The sequence below is a fragment of the Triticum aestivum genome, chromosome 6B, assembly GCF_018294505.1.
Source record: "Triticum aestivum cultivar Chinese Spring chromosome 6B, IWGSC CS RefSeq v2.1, whole genome shotgun sequence".
Taxonomy (NCBI): Eukaryota; Viridiplantae; Streptophyta; class Magnoliopsida; order Poales; family Poaceae; genus Triticum; species Triticum aestivum.
In genome coordinates, this window is record NC_057810.1 from 706764758 (window position 1) to 706778095 (window position 13338).

A 13338-nucleotide genomic window follows, 5' to 3' on the forward strand; every position below is an offset into this window, starting at 1 on the left:
ATCATAGCATGCACAAAGAGAGAACACCCTAGCAGCCATTCATTGATCAGCATGCACGAGCAAAGTGAGTGATGACGTGAAAGGTCCATAAATTCAAATTATGGTTAGATTTTCAATTATATGACCCCGTCAGCCTCGCTAAGGCCAAAGACGAGCTTTTCAGTCTCCCTTAGGCCGAAAAGGCCTTTTCGATCTATGTTATAGACCAAAAACTGAGTGCCCAGGGCTTCGGTCATGCTTAGGCCGAAAAGGCCTCTTCGGCTTTTGCCAGGCCAAATAGTACTTCGGCCCGGCACTTCGCGTGAACGGAAGGACAAAGTTGCATGTACTTCGGCCTAAACCAGGCTTTAGAGTACCTTTTTTTTTCTTTAATGGGCTATGTATTCAAGGGCGTGCTGGTCGTGCAAGACTGAAAATATATATAGACTGCCAAACAAAGTCTCAGCTCAGCATGTTTTAACATATACACTGCTACCAAACAAAAACAAATGCATGCATTAAACATGTCTACACTCAACATGCATCAGAGGAGAACAACCATCCTAGGTTGAGAATGCTACCAAACAAACCCATTAACCTAGTATCTCGGATAGCATATATGCAGCGGAAGCCGGCCACACGACAGGTTTCTTACGGTGGACGTCGATCCTAGCAAGTGCACTCGTGCAGCTCAGTGGAGACATAGGATCCTCTCTGGAGCAACGAATGATTGGCGGGGGCAAACGCACATGACAACAGAGCAAGTAGTGCTCCCTACAACTTTATTTGGAAGAGATGGGCTCGCTCTGGAGCTACCTATCACCATGGCCACAAATTAAACAAGCACGATTATATACTAGAGTACCGTCATGTGCACGCACATACGCCATGGCGCTTCATGGGCTCGCTTTGCCTCGGGTCGCCCTGCCAGCAGCACGCACGAGTCCACCGGTCACAGTCGGACTACGGTCAAGCCCGCTTCGTGCATTCCTCGCCGTCTGCGAACCGCAAGCTCAGCGTTTGCTCGTCGTCCACTGCCTACTCGACAACCGGCGGCAAGGTATGTACGGTATAGTTGTGCTCAAAATGTATATATGTTCCCTCCGTCATTTAGTTCCCGCATAGGAAGAAGGGGAAGCAGGGGCAGACGCGCAAGAGCTAAAGCTTCTGGGGACGTGGAGGGGGCCATTCGCGCTGTGAGTGAAGCTCGCGCTGAACTTCAAGGGCTTGAGCTATGAGTACGAGGAAGAGGACCTTGCCAACAAAAGCGATCTTCTCCTCGAGTCCAACCCGGTGAACAAGAAGGTGCCCGTGTTCATCCACAACGGTGTGCCCATCTACAAATCGCTCGCCATGTTGGAGTACATCGACGAGGTCTACCGTGGGATGGGATCATCCCTCCTCCCCGCCGACCCCTACCAACGCGCTAGGGCTTGATTCTGGGCCGCCTACATTGACAACAAGGTTCATCATTTATTACCATTACTAGTGCATGTGCTAGTTTTATTAGTTTGTTGATGTAGTGTGTAATATATATTGTTTGTGTATATGCATATGTGTCTGCAGCTAGTCACTCCATGGTGGAAGATGTTTGTGGACAAGACAGACAAGGAGAAAGATGAAGGGACAAAGCAAACACTTGCAGCAGTGGAGATGCTAGAGGGGGCACTACAAGAAATATGTCAACTTATGACCACCACTATTAGTCACTGAAAGGTCACAAATTTCCATTTATGACCTTTTTGTGACCAAAAACATAAGGTCAAAAGCTGGGCGTCGTAAACTGACTATAGCGACCTTTCTTCTGGAATGGTCGCAAACGTTTATGACCAAAATACGTCTACTGTGGTGTTTTGGTCACTAGCAACCTCCCCAGGACACGTAGGCATCCAGCATGGCAATCTGACGTGGCACAAGATTCAGCCCGGTCCAATTCGGTGTTTATATGGGCCGAACCCATTAATTCAGCCCATTTATATTTTTTTCCTCTGTGCTTTGATTGGCTAAATGGGCCTGGCCCAACAATTAGGATTTTTTTCTGAGATGCAGTCTTTTACAATCCATTTTTTTTGGGCCTCAACCTTTTTAGAATCTGAAAGTTATATTGCTCTTTTTAGAAACAAGTCCAACATAGTTTGGGCCATGGTCTTTTTAGAGCCCAAGTATTGAGTGCAATATAAATTCTGGACATGGCCTTTTTACAATCCAATAGTGGGCCAAGCCCTCTTTTATTTACAGCCAATATTCTCAAGTCAATATAGTAATAGTACTTCTTTCCCACAATAATAACACAAGTATAGAAAACTTTCTCACACAACTTTATCTCGCATAACATTAGACAAACGAACACATATCAATAACTTATCTCCTATGTTCACAAATACATAACTTTTGGAATAGCGGCACAAGCTGCGGCAATACAAGCATTCAAAAAGCAGAAGCCAGCAAGCAATATCCATTAGGAGGTGCCTTGCATATTGCCTCCTTCGAGCCTGCGAGAGAAAAAACAAGGTGAAGGTCAGTACGCATCAAGGATGCTACTGTTCTGGGTCAAGCCAAGTCAAGCGCATAAGAGAATTTAGTCAACAAAAAGTAATACACTACAAAACAAGGGAGCTCTCAAACCATACATCCTTGATGCTATTAATACACTACAAAACAAGGGAACTCCACAGCAAAACAAGGGAGCAATTCAGGGAAAGGAATACTACAGTTGCTTGAGACATGTGCTACTCGCTCGAAAGTAATCAGTAACCAACGAGTCAATAAAAGTGTGCAAGTAGGCCACTCTACCCAGTGAGATTAATACACTACAGAATCTATCTAAGACAAGACCACCACCGACATTAAACTGTACTATATTTCTGGACAGCAAACTAAATGGACGGCTGCTCTCAAACCATACATCCAAATGAAGCAAACGAGTACTCTACGGAAACCTTAGAGCATGCTTTACAACTCGTATGTAGAGGCCAACTTGAAATTATGAGCATAACAAACTCGTTTTTCAGTTAGAAGCTCGCTTCCCAAAACTGTCAGGTAGTGCAGTTTTTTAACTGAACCAAATTTAGTTTACGAAACGGCCAGAGAAATCCAATTCTACAGGAGACATGATCATATTCCTAATCATCATGCATTTGCCATGCAGATCAACCAATTCTTCTTGAAAAATGAAAATTACAGCAGTGATTCTGAAATGGCATTTACCTTCCATATCAAAGATGAAGCGTTCCCTTCTTTTAACTTCTTCAACCTAGAGCTCCTGTAGAAGAATGAAAATGACCGTTATCATGGCCGCCAATTCAAAATGAAAGCAATACCTTCCAACAGAGAACAGCTAGGAAAAGAATAATTAACAGAATAATAAATAGATACACAAGCAGCTAGGAGTCAATCCTGAAGCATGAGGGCATGGATAACAGTAGCAACCATGAGGAGTAAATAGTAGCAAATATTATATTGGTGGAAAAAGGTAAATACCAGCAAGCTCTAAGAAGACTCCAAGAGCTTGATGGCTCACAATACAATCATGTTTTCGATAACAAATACTACTAGAATTAAGGCACTGAACATATTCTAAGAAGTATCAACATCATGGCAGTAAAAATTAGTAGTAGCAGCTAGCAGGACATCAATCGAACACAACGTAATTATCATTTGAACAATACCGGTCACAACAAGTAATCAGAATACAGCAGCGAGTGGGTGCAAACACCAACCATAACCAGGAATACTGGAGAACTACAAGTTAAATGTACTCAAAGAAACCACCAAAATCTCTCAATACCGGTCACAACAAGTAATCAGAATATAGCAGCAACAAGTACCAGGAATAAATCACGTTAGTAACTAGAACAGAGAAAGAAAATGTAGAAGTGGCACGAGTCATGAATGGTGTCTTGAGTTACTGCTGCATCGTCCGTAACAGAGGTCGAGGAACTCGCTGTGATGGGTTGCAGCATCTATGCTGATGCAGTCTCAGCCACAGGCTCCTCCTCACACCTGAAGTGAAACACGCAGGTTGGTCAGCAGAACTACAACAGTTTAGCTTTTGGAGATGACAAATAACTCAAATTACCCTTGATATCTGTTTCAAAGAAATTAACCTTCTAGTATGGCCATGTTAATACATAAAATTAACCTTTTCCCTTTTACTTTCTATGAAAAATGTAAGAGACCAGAATTCTACATGTAGCTTCTGTAGACATAAATCCTAGAGAAATACAACTCTGTACGAGAATCACCCCAAATATGAAAAGAACAATTCGGTATCGCCTAGACAAGGAATTGAAAACGCATGAGCTGATGCTATTGTATGATACAGTTATATACTCCCATAAAAGAAGTGTTGTTTAAGTACACTCTCTTCTCTTTATTCCATCTATTAAGTATATACTCCCATAATAGATAAAAGAAGTATATACTCCCATAAAAGACTTCCAGCTGCCTTTCAGTGCCTACGTACAGTGCTTTGCAGTCAGGTTTAGGACTAGCACAGTGAAAACAAAACTATCTACTTGTTGTACTTGTTATGTTAAACCATCGAAATCAATCTGGTGTGACACAGGTGGGTTATGCTATCCATGACACGAGCACTGCATTTGTTAATATCGACTGCAGTAACGAGGGACTGTTCAATGCTACGATTCAACCACGGAGTAAACTCAAATGAGCATGGAAGAAGAGCTCACCTCATTGAAGGCGAGGATCTGGCCGTAGCTCTTCTTCACGCATTCTCGAGAGGCTTCCGAATTTGAATCATGTCCTCACCAGAACTTGGACTTTGCGTGGATCTCGCTGGTGGCCCAGAGCTTCATGCGATAGATCCTGGGATGCTCCTCGGTCGGCGTCGGCAGGCCCCTCCCGACAACCTCGTATTGGTGGAACTGCACGAGTGCGAGCGCCAAATGGTTAGTTCAGATCACACGACAAGAACTAATCCCCATGATAATGGTGCGTACGAGTAAGAGGGGCTCACCCTGACTGTGACCATCCTGGCCGGAGTTGCTGAGGTCGCCGTGCGTCGGTCTGGGGCGATGGGATTGCTGTTGTGCGATGCTGCGACGGGCTTCTGTTCGCGGGAGCCGCGCCAGCCCAGGGCCCCGCCGGTGAGCTCCGACGAGGGGAGGGGGGAGGGAGGCGACCCCCATCACCATGGCTGCCAAATCCCTCCGTCCGAATCGAGGCTGTGTCCGCCAGATCGGTGTGGCCAAGGCTGCCAATCCGCCTCGCCTGCTCGAACTGGGCCTCGAGGAGAGGAGGTGGTGGCCATCGACGGTGGGGATGGGGGGCGACGGCGGCGGCGGCGTCCATCTCCGCCTGGATCACGCGCGTGGGGGTATGGGGAGGGGAGGGGAATTGGCTCGCGAGATTTGTTCGTGAGGGGGCGACTCGGACAAGAGGGGTGGTGGAAGGAAGGATGGCCGGTGCTGGGAGTGATGAGGAGGTCAACGGCGGCGGGGGTGGGGAGGCCGGCGGCGGGGTTGGGATGGCAGGGAGAGGGAGGTCTGGGTCGGGGACAGGGGGATCTGGGAGGAGGTGGCGGCGGTGAGGAGCTGAGGGAGGAGGAGTGTGGGTGCGGGTTAGGGTTTGGGCTGCGGATGGATGGCTGGATGGAGAGGTGGAGAGTTGGACGAATGGATGGGCGCCATGTCATCGATCCGTGTGACAACTAAACCCACCAATGAGAATAGAGCACATATAATTGTGTTTTTCCTTTTGTTTTTCTTCTACTTTTACACATGAAAAAAAATCAAAAAATGGTCTCACATTATGCACAAGTTTGTATCTTGAATGAAAAACAATGTTGCCTAAGAAATTTTTCATTTTCGTTGCATGAAATATTCATTTTCCATTTCTCGAGTGCTCAAAATGAGTTTTTTTGTAAAGAACATACCAAATATTTGTTGCAAAATTGTATCAAATAATTTTTCTAAAATACTAGACCATATTTAATGTACAAATAACCAAATGGTTGGGTGTCAAAAATTTTAATCTACCTCTCGTGAAAAAGACAAATTTCCGTCGATTCAGCTGGAAGCGGGTCAAATTTGAACTACAGTTGCCTCATAGTTTGCTATTTATTTTTTCCAAAAATCATTTCTAGGTACATAAGTATCTATTTAATCAGAGAAACATCAAAAGTTTTCCAAGATTCAACCACTAGCTAGGAACGGTCAAGCCCGCCGTTTTGATCGCATTTTGAAACGGGCATAAAAAATTCAAAAAAAATCAAAAAACTGGAAAACCTTTGCATTGTGTCATCATATGTGGCCAAGTTCGTAGGAAAAATAACAAACTTGTAATACGACAATTATTTTAAAAAAGTGTTCTCAGAAACGAGCTATCATGTGTGGAGATCAATGGCTTTCAAGCCAAATGATCAATCTTATGGCCACATCCATGGCATAGTTTGTTCAAATGATCTCATATTGTGCACAAGGGTGCATATTGGAATGGCAAACAATGTTGCCTAAGGAAGTTTTCATTTTCGTTGGACGAAAAAACCATTTTCCATTTTTCGAGTGCCCGAAAGGAGCTTCTTTTGTGAAGGAACTACCAAATAATTGTTGCAAAATTGGACCAAATCATTTTTCTAAAATACTAAGCCATATTTAATGCACAATTGACCAAATGGTTGGGTGAAAAAAGTTTTGATCCACCTCTGGTGAAAAAGACAAATTTCCGCCGATTCATTTGGAAGCGGGTCAAATTTTAACTGTAGCTGCCTCGTAGTTTGCTCTTTATTTTTTCCAAAAATCATTTCTAGGTACATAAGTATCTTTTTAATCAGAGAAACACCAACAAAATTCCAAGATTCAACCCACTAGCTAGGAACGGTCAAGCGTGCCGTTTTGACCGCATTTTGAAACGGGCATAAAAAATTCAAAAAAAATCAAAAAATTGGGAAACCTTCGCATTGTGTCATCATATGTGGCCAAGTTCCTAGGAAAAATAACAAACTTGTAATACGGCAATTATTTTAGAAAAGTGTTCTCTGAAACGAGCTATCATGTGTGGAGATCAATGGCTTTCAAGCCAAATGATCAATCTTATGGTCACATCCATGGCATAGTTTGTTCAAATGATCTCATATTGTGCACAAGGGTGCATATTGGAATGGCAAACAATGTTGCCTAAGGAAGTTTTCATTTTCGTTGGACGAAAAAACCATTTTCCATTTTTCGAGTGCCTGAAAGGAGGTTTTTTTGTGAAGGAACTACCAGATAATTGTTGCAAAATTGGACCAAATCATTTTTATAAAATACTAGGCCATATTTGATGCACAATTGACAAAATGGTCTGGTGTAAAAAAATTTGATCCACCTCTCGTGAAAAAGACAAATTTCCGCCGATTCAGCTGGAAGCGGGTCAAATTTGAACTGTAGCTGCCTCATAGTTTGCTATTTATTTTTTCCAAAAATCATTTCTAGTTACATAAGTATCTATTTAATCATAGAAACACCAAAAAAATTCCAAGATTCAACAACTAGCTAGGAACGGTCAAGCGCGCCGTTTTGACCGCATTTTCAAACGGGCATAAAAAATTCAAAAAAAATCAAAAAATTGGGAAACCTTCGCATTGTGTCATAATATGTGGCTAAGTTTCCAGGAAAAATAATAAACTTGTAATACGGTAATTATTTTAAAAAAGTGTTCTCAGAAATGAGCTATCAAGTGTGAAGATTCATGGCTTTCAAGCCAAATGATCAATCTTATGGCCACATTCATGGCATAGTTTGTTCAAATGATCTCATATTGTGCACAAGGGTGCATATTGGAATAGCAAACAATGTTGCCTAAGGAAGTTTTCATTTTCGTTGGACGAAAAAACCGTTTTCCATTTTTCGAGTGCCCGAAAGGAGGTTTTTTTGTGAAGGAACTACCAAATAATTGTTGCAAAATTGGACCAAATCATTTTTATAAAATACTAGGCAATATTTAATGCACAATTGACAAAATGGTCTGGTGTAAAAAATTTTGATCCACCTCTCGTGAAAAAGACAAATTTCTGCCGATTCAGTTGGAAGCGGGTCAAATTTGAACTGCAGCTGCCTCATAGTTTGCTATTTATTTTTTCCAAAAATCATTTCTAGTTACATAAGGACCTATTTAATCATAAATACATGGTTTGGTGGCAATACATCAAGGTTTGGGCGGTAGCCGAGGGCCCCAACTCTAGAGCGCGTAAACTCGCATGCCCGCCGCGTGGTCACCGCGTGACCGTGGCGTTGCCATGTGTTCTGGGCGGCCTAGGCATGTCTAGTGGGTTGGGCACTCCCCAGGTTGGTGCTAGGAAGAAAATTACAACATAAGATTCTCACGAGGAGACCAATCAATGCTCAAACATGAATTAGCAGCCAAGTGTTTGATTAGTGGTACGGGAAATGTACATGGCTAATGGGCGTGAGTTTTGGCTGAGGATGATCAGTTACTAAGAAGACCATTTTCACAAATTTTCAGCTCAAAAGGAGGAGCCTAGGTGGTACTTGCTTTGCAAACTACCACACTGGACATAACTACGAATGTTGAAGCTCGGCTCAAAATAATGAATGGATTGAGCTGGCATTTGGTGGAGGATGGTTATTTGGGCATAGGAAAGCACTGTAGAAAATGGATGCTATTTGGACATGCCAAAGTGGTACCTCCTTCACAAACTGTTACTCTGAACAGAATAGGAAAACGAATATTTTTGAATTATTTTTGAACTAGGCAAGGAAGATTTTTACATATTTGATGATGATATGACCCAAAGAATTTATGAGATTTTTTTGGGAATTTTGGGAATGATAGAAATATAGGTTGCTTCACAACCTAGGGCAAAAACTGCCACATGGACATGACACATAGGCAAAACTGATGAGATGGCGCCTAGTCATCACAACCCACCACAATCTACAAGATTATGACCATCTATATTGGTCATTAACAACTAGAAATAAGGCAGCGGACTAGCACTGTTTGCTTTGTGACCATTTTGTGTAAGGAAATTATGACCTTTCTGACCAAAATGGTCGCAATGGTTTAGGGTTTGAAGCCTCCTGAACAGCTTTTGACCAATTGGTCTAAATGGTCATAAATTTATGACCAATTCTTCGAGGGTCACTGACAGAAGGTCATAAGTTGACATATTTCTTGTAGTGGGGCCTTGAGGGAATTCTCCAAGGGAAAGCCATTCTTTGGAGGAGAGAACATCGGCTATGTTGACATTGTGTTGGGTGGTATGGTCGCATGGATGCAAGGAACCAAGGCGCTTTGTGGTGTGGAGCTCCTTCATGCCACCAAGACTCCGCTTTTGCTGTCATGGATGGAGCGCTTTGGCAAACTAGAACCTACCAAGGTGGTTCTGCCAGAAGTCGATAGGTTGGTCGAGTTTGCAAAGATGAAACGTGCCCAAAGGACCCTAATCTAAGATGTCTAAATATTCCAAGAATAGTTGAGGATCTTAAAAGGAGTGCAGAGAAGTAGTCATAACACCGGATTATTATTGTTCTCTCTCATATGTTTCTTGTGACAACGTAGAGTGTTATTATTCAGACAAGCTAGTATTTGGAGTTCAATCATCTACACATTATTCCCCTCCTAGTACAAGTAGCACGTTGTCGATAAGCTATGATTTTTATGGAGTGAAAGGATTGTTGAAACATATGCCCTATCACCCCCCCCCCCCCAAATCAGTCCAGACATTTGGAGTAACTGGACGGAGCATGAACTTAATACGGTTAGAGAAAAGAGATCTTGAATTCATGACATTATCAATGCAGTATCTAAAATAATAGTTGCAACTTACATCAATCATATCCTAGATGTATGCACAAGGGAGACCAGTAAGGATCAACGATAAATTATTCTATTAGCCTTGTGTGACTACAGTATGCAGGAGCACAACACCTTTGGACGGTTGGAAACATGCCATGGAGGCAATGGTAAAGTGTTTACATGGTACCATTATGTTCATGTAATGTGATGCATGTAGGATGCGAAACACTTGGTGGAAGAGGCCAAAAATGATCATTGTCTTAGCATAGTTGTAAGAACATAATCAAAACATCGTTTCCATCCACAAAATAGTACCTCTGAGCACGCTTGCGATGAGATGTCACATTGCAAATGGATGTTTGGCTATTTCATTTGCGTTATGGTGGACAGAGGATGTGGCCCCATCATTGCTAGTGATACACTACTAGGGAAAATCCTAGTAGTAGCGCGGGTTTAAAGCCCACTAGTAGCGCGTGCTGTCGCGCTACTAATAAGGCGCTACAGCTATTACTTAGCAGTAGCGCGTGTGGCACACGCTACTGCTAAGACACATAGCGTCAGCGCTTCTTCTCTCACGCGCTGCTGCTAATCAAGCTAGTTGCAGCGTGTTTACTATCCATCACTATTAGTATTCTTTTTTTAGTGTATTTATACGCCGTTATATAAATTTTGGTACAATACCTATTATGAGGTTTATATCTTTATGTCCATAACAGTGTGTCAAATAAAGGTGGATTAGGTTCAAGTGGAGGCAATATGTGGTGCATGTTAAAAGTATACTACTAATCCAAACTTGATCTAGTTTGGACTAATAGTACTTTTGATGTGCACCACATGTTGCCTCCACTTGAATCTAATCCGCCAGCACAAGCTATTTAATCATCATCATAGTCATTACCACCAACAGTATTTATTTAATCACCATAGTCATAGTGTAGCACATAATCATCTTCAAACTCATTCTAGCTAGCTAATCACCACCAACACTAGATGCGGTAGCTATCTAATCACCACTAACACTAGCTAATAATAATCATCATAGTCGTTACCACCAACACTAGCTATTTAATCATCATAGTCATAGTGTAGCACATCATCATCTTCAAACTCATTTCTAGCTAGCTAATCATAGTGTAGCACATTATGATTGAGAAACTCACATAATGGTATAACTGAAGGCGTCTGCACATCGACTCAGATGTCGGTATTACCTTCAATATCATCTTCCGGACGAATATCAAAGGTGATAACCATATCAGGCTCAAATGCATAAGTCGTCCATAGTGCTCGTCATGTTTTGCATCCAAAATAGGTGTAGTCGTCTGTGTTGTATAATTTTGCATGGAAAATATAACCATGCTCGGCCTTCAAGTAAACTTTCTTTACCTCCATAGTACGACTGAAACCTATCTTATCCAATACAAAAACTCTTGCATGGCACGAGATACGCTAGTAGAATGGTAAAATAAATAAATTATAAGTTGAAGCAAATGAAGCAGATGTCATGCTTAATTACGAAAAAAGAATTGTCGTTGTGACTTACTATATCCACTTCAAAGTTCTCGTCCAGCTTGATGTTGTCCTATCATCATCTAGGAAGATTCCGTCGCACAGGCTGCGCTCGTCTTCACACTATTTGCAAATACCGAAATCCTTTTCGTCGTCAGACATTTCCTATGTTCATAGTTGAAACATTAATTGAAAATCGATCGAAGACAACTACCAGGATACTCAACACACAAATCCGAGGCACTCGATATTTCCTACATATTCTGGCACAAGTCATGTCAAAATTCACGGAAAAATCCGGCATGACCTTTGCTAAAATAGGACATATCGAGCGCCTGAAATATGCCGGAACAGAATGAATCAACACTCCGGCAAAACATAGGCCACTCGGAGGTGTAACCTGCAAACATGACCGGCCACTTGGGCAAGCACATATCCTATTTGAGCAACACAAGATAACATTTCAAAATATCTTATAAGACTAAAATTAGCATGCATTCAATAAGCAAAAGTAAATCATCTGATGCGTCCGTACATCGTCGAATATTAACACTAATACATCCCGAATAGTATCATACATATAACATCACTAATTACCATCTAATTTGAGGAATCTAGGGGTGGAAAGTGGTAGCGGATATTCCAATTATCCAACTTAAATGTGAAATAAGTGGTCAAATTTTACTCGTTTTATGATTCATTTTAGAAATTTGATTCGTTTTCACCCTTACATGAACCCTAACTAATTTGAGCCGCATCCGCATCTGATTCGTTTCCATCCTTACATGAACCCTAACTAATTTGATGCAAATAAAATATAAAGAAAACCTAGGCAGAGGTAGGGGAGAGGGAGGAGCAGGCGTGCTCACCTTGGGTGCCTGCGACGAGGGAGGGGCAGGCGGCGTCGAGGTCGGGGTCGGGGCTCGGGCGCGCGGCGGAGGGCGGCGTTGAGGTCGAGGTCGGTGGCGGTGTCCGGGGCGGCATTGAGGTCGGGGGCGGGGGCGGCGTTGAATCCGGGGTCGGGCGGCGTAGAGGGTGTGCGTAGAGCGCGCGGCAGCCGACGGGCGACGGCGACGGCGAGAGCTGAGGAGTTGGATTTGCGGGAAGTGGTCGTGGGGAAGGACGAACCCCGTGGTTAAGTCAAAAGTAGCAGTAGCGCGTTCCAGAAAGCGCGCTACTGCTACGTTAGCTACAACGCTTTCTGGGATACGCGCTACTGCTACTCCTTTCTCTTTTTTTCCCTTTTTCATTTTTTCACATTTTATTTTTTTTCCTTTCACCTTCTTCTATTTCTTTCATTTTCAATTACCTTTTTATTTGCTTTTCATTTAATTTTATATCCTTTAGCAGTAGCGAGTTTAGAATAAAACGCGCTGCTACAAAGAAAGTAGCGGTAGCGCGGTCCGGTATAGATCACTACTACTATGTGTAGCCTATCGGTTAAGCCGTGGAAATTTTAGTAGTAACGTGTTTAGAATAAGGCGCGCTACTGTTAGAACCTTATCTGTAGCGCGGTTTGCACAGGCGCGCTGCTGCTACTTAGCACCAGCGTGCTTTTCTGACCCACGCTACTGCTAAAGTTTTGTGTATACGATTTTCTTTAGTAGTGATATATAGGACCCCCTCATTGCTCACTTCGATAGCAGTTGTTTACGGATCAACTCACTAGTGGAGTTGGCACAGAAGATCTCATTGCGTGGGCAAGGAAACCTAGCAATATCGCCCCCTACCGGTTGGGGCAGTGTGGACGGCAAAATTCGGCCACGCCTCCCCCTGTTATTGTCGCTAGCAAAGCTTGCATCAAGCATGCAGTGATCCGGCACGATGTGGCCTTTCACATATGGAGCTTAAACAAGTTTTTAAATCTAAGTTTTAGAACTATTTTAGCCTTTGCCGAAATCACCAAATTTCTGTGAGTTTCAGATTTCGGTTTCATTTTGGCCAAAGGAACGAAATTTTCACTTGAATTTGATTGAGTCTGAACCAAAACATTCTAAAAAATGTAAAACTACTTAATGAAAATAATATGTGCTGAATTAATGAAATTTCATTGAAAAAGTGAGAACCATGCTATGCCCAATCATGCATGAG

At 42.6% G+C, this 13338-nt stretch overlaps 1 pseudogene; it reads left to right on the forward strand.

Moving 5' to 3' along the window:
• Positions 1-867: 867 nt before the first annotated feature.
• Positions 868-9391, forward strand: LOC123135040 (probable glutathione S-transferase GSTU6; annotated as a pseudogene).
• Positions 9392-13338: the final 3947 nt, after the last annotated feature.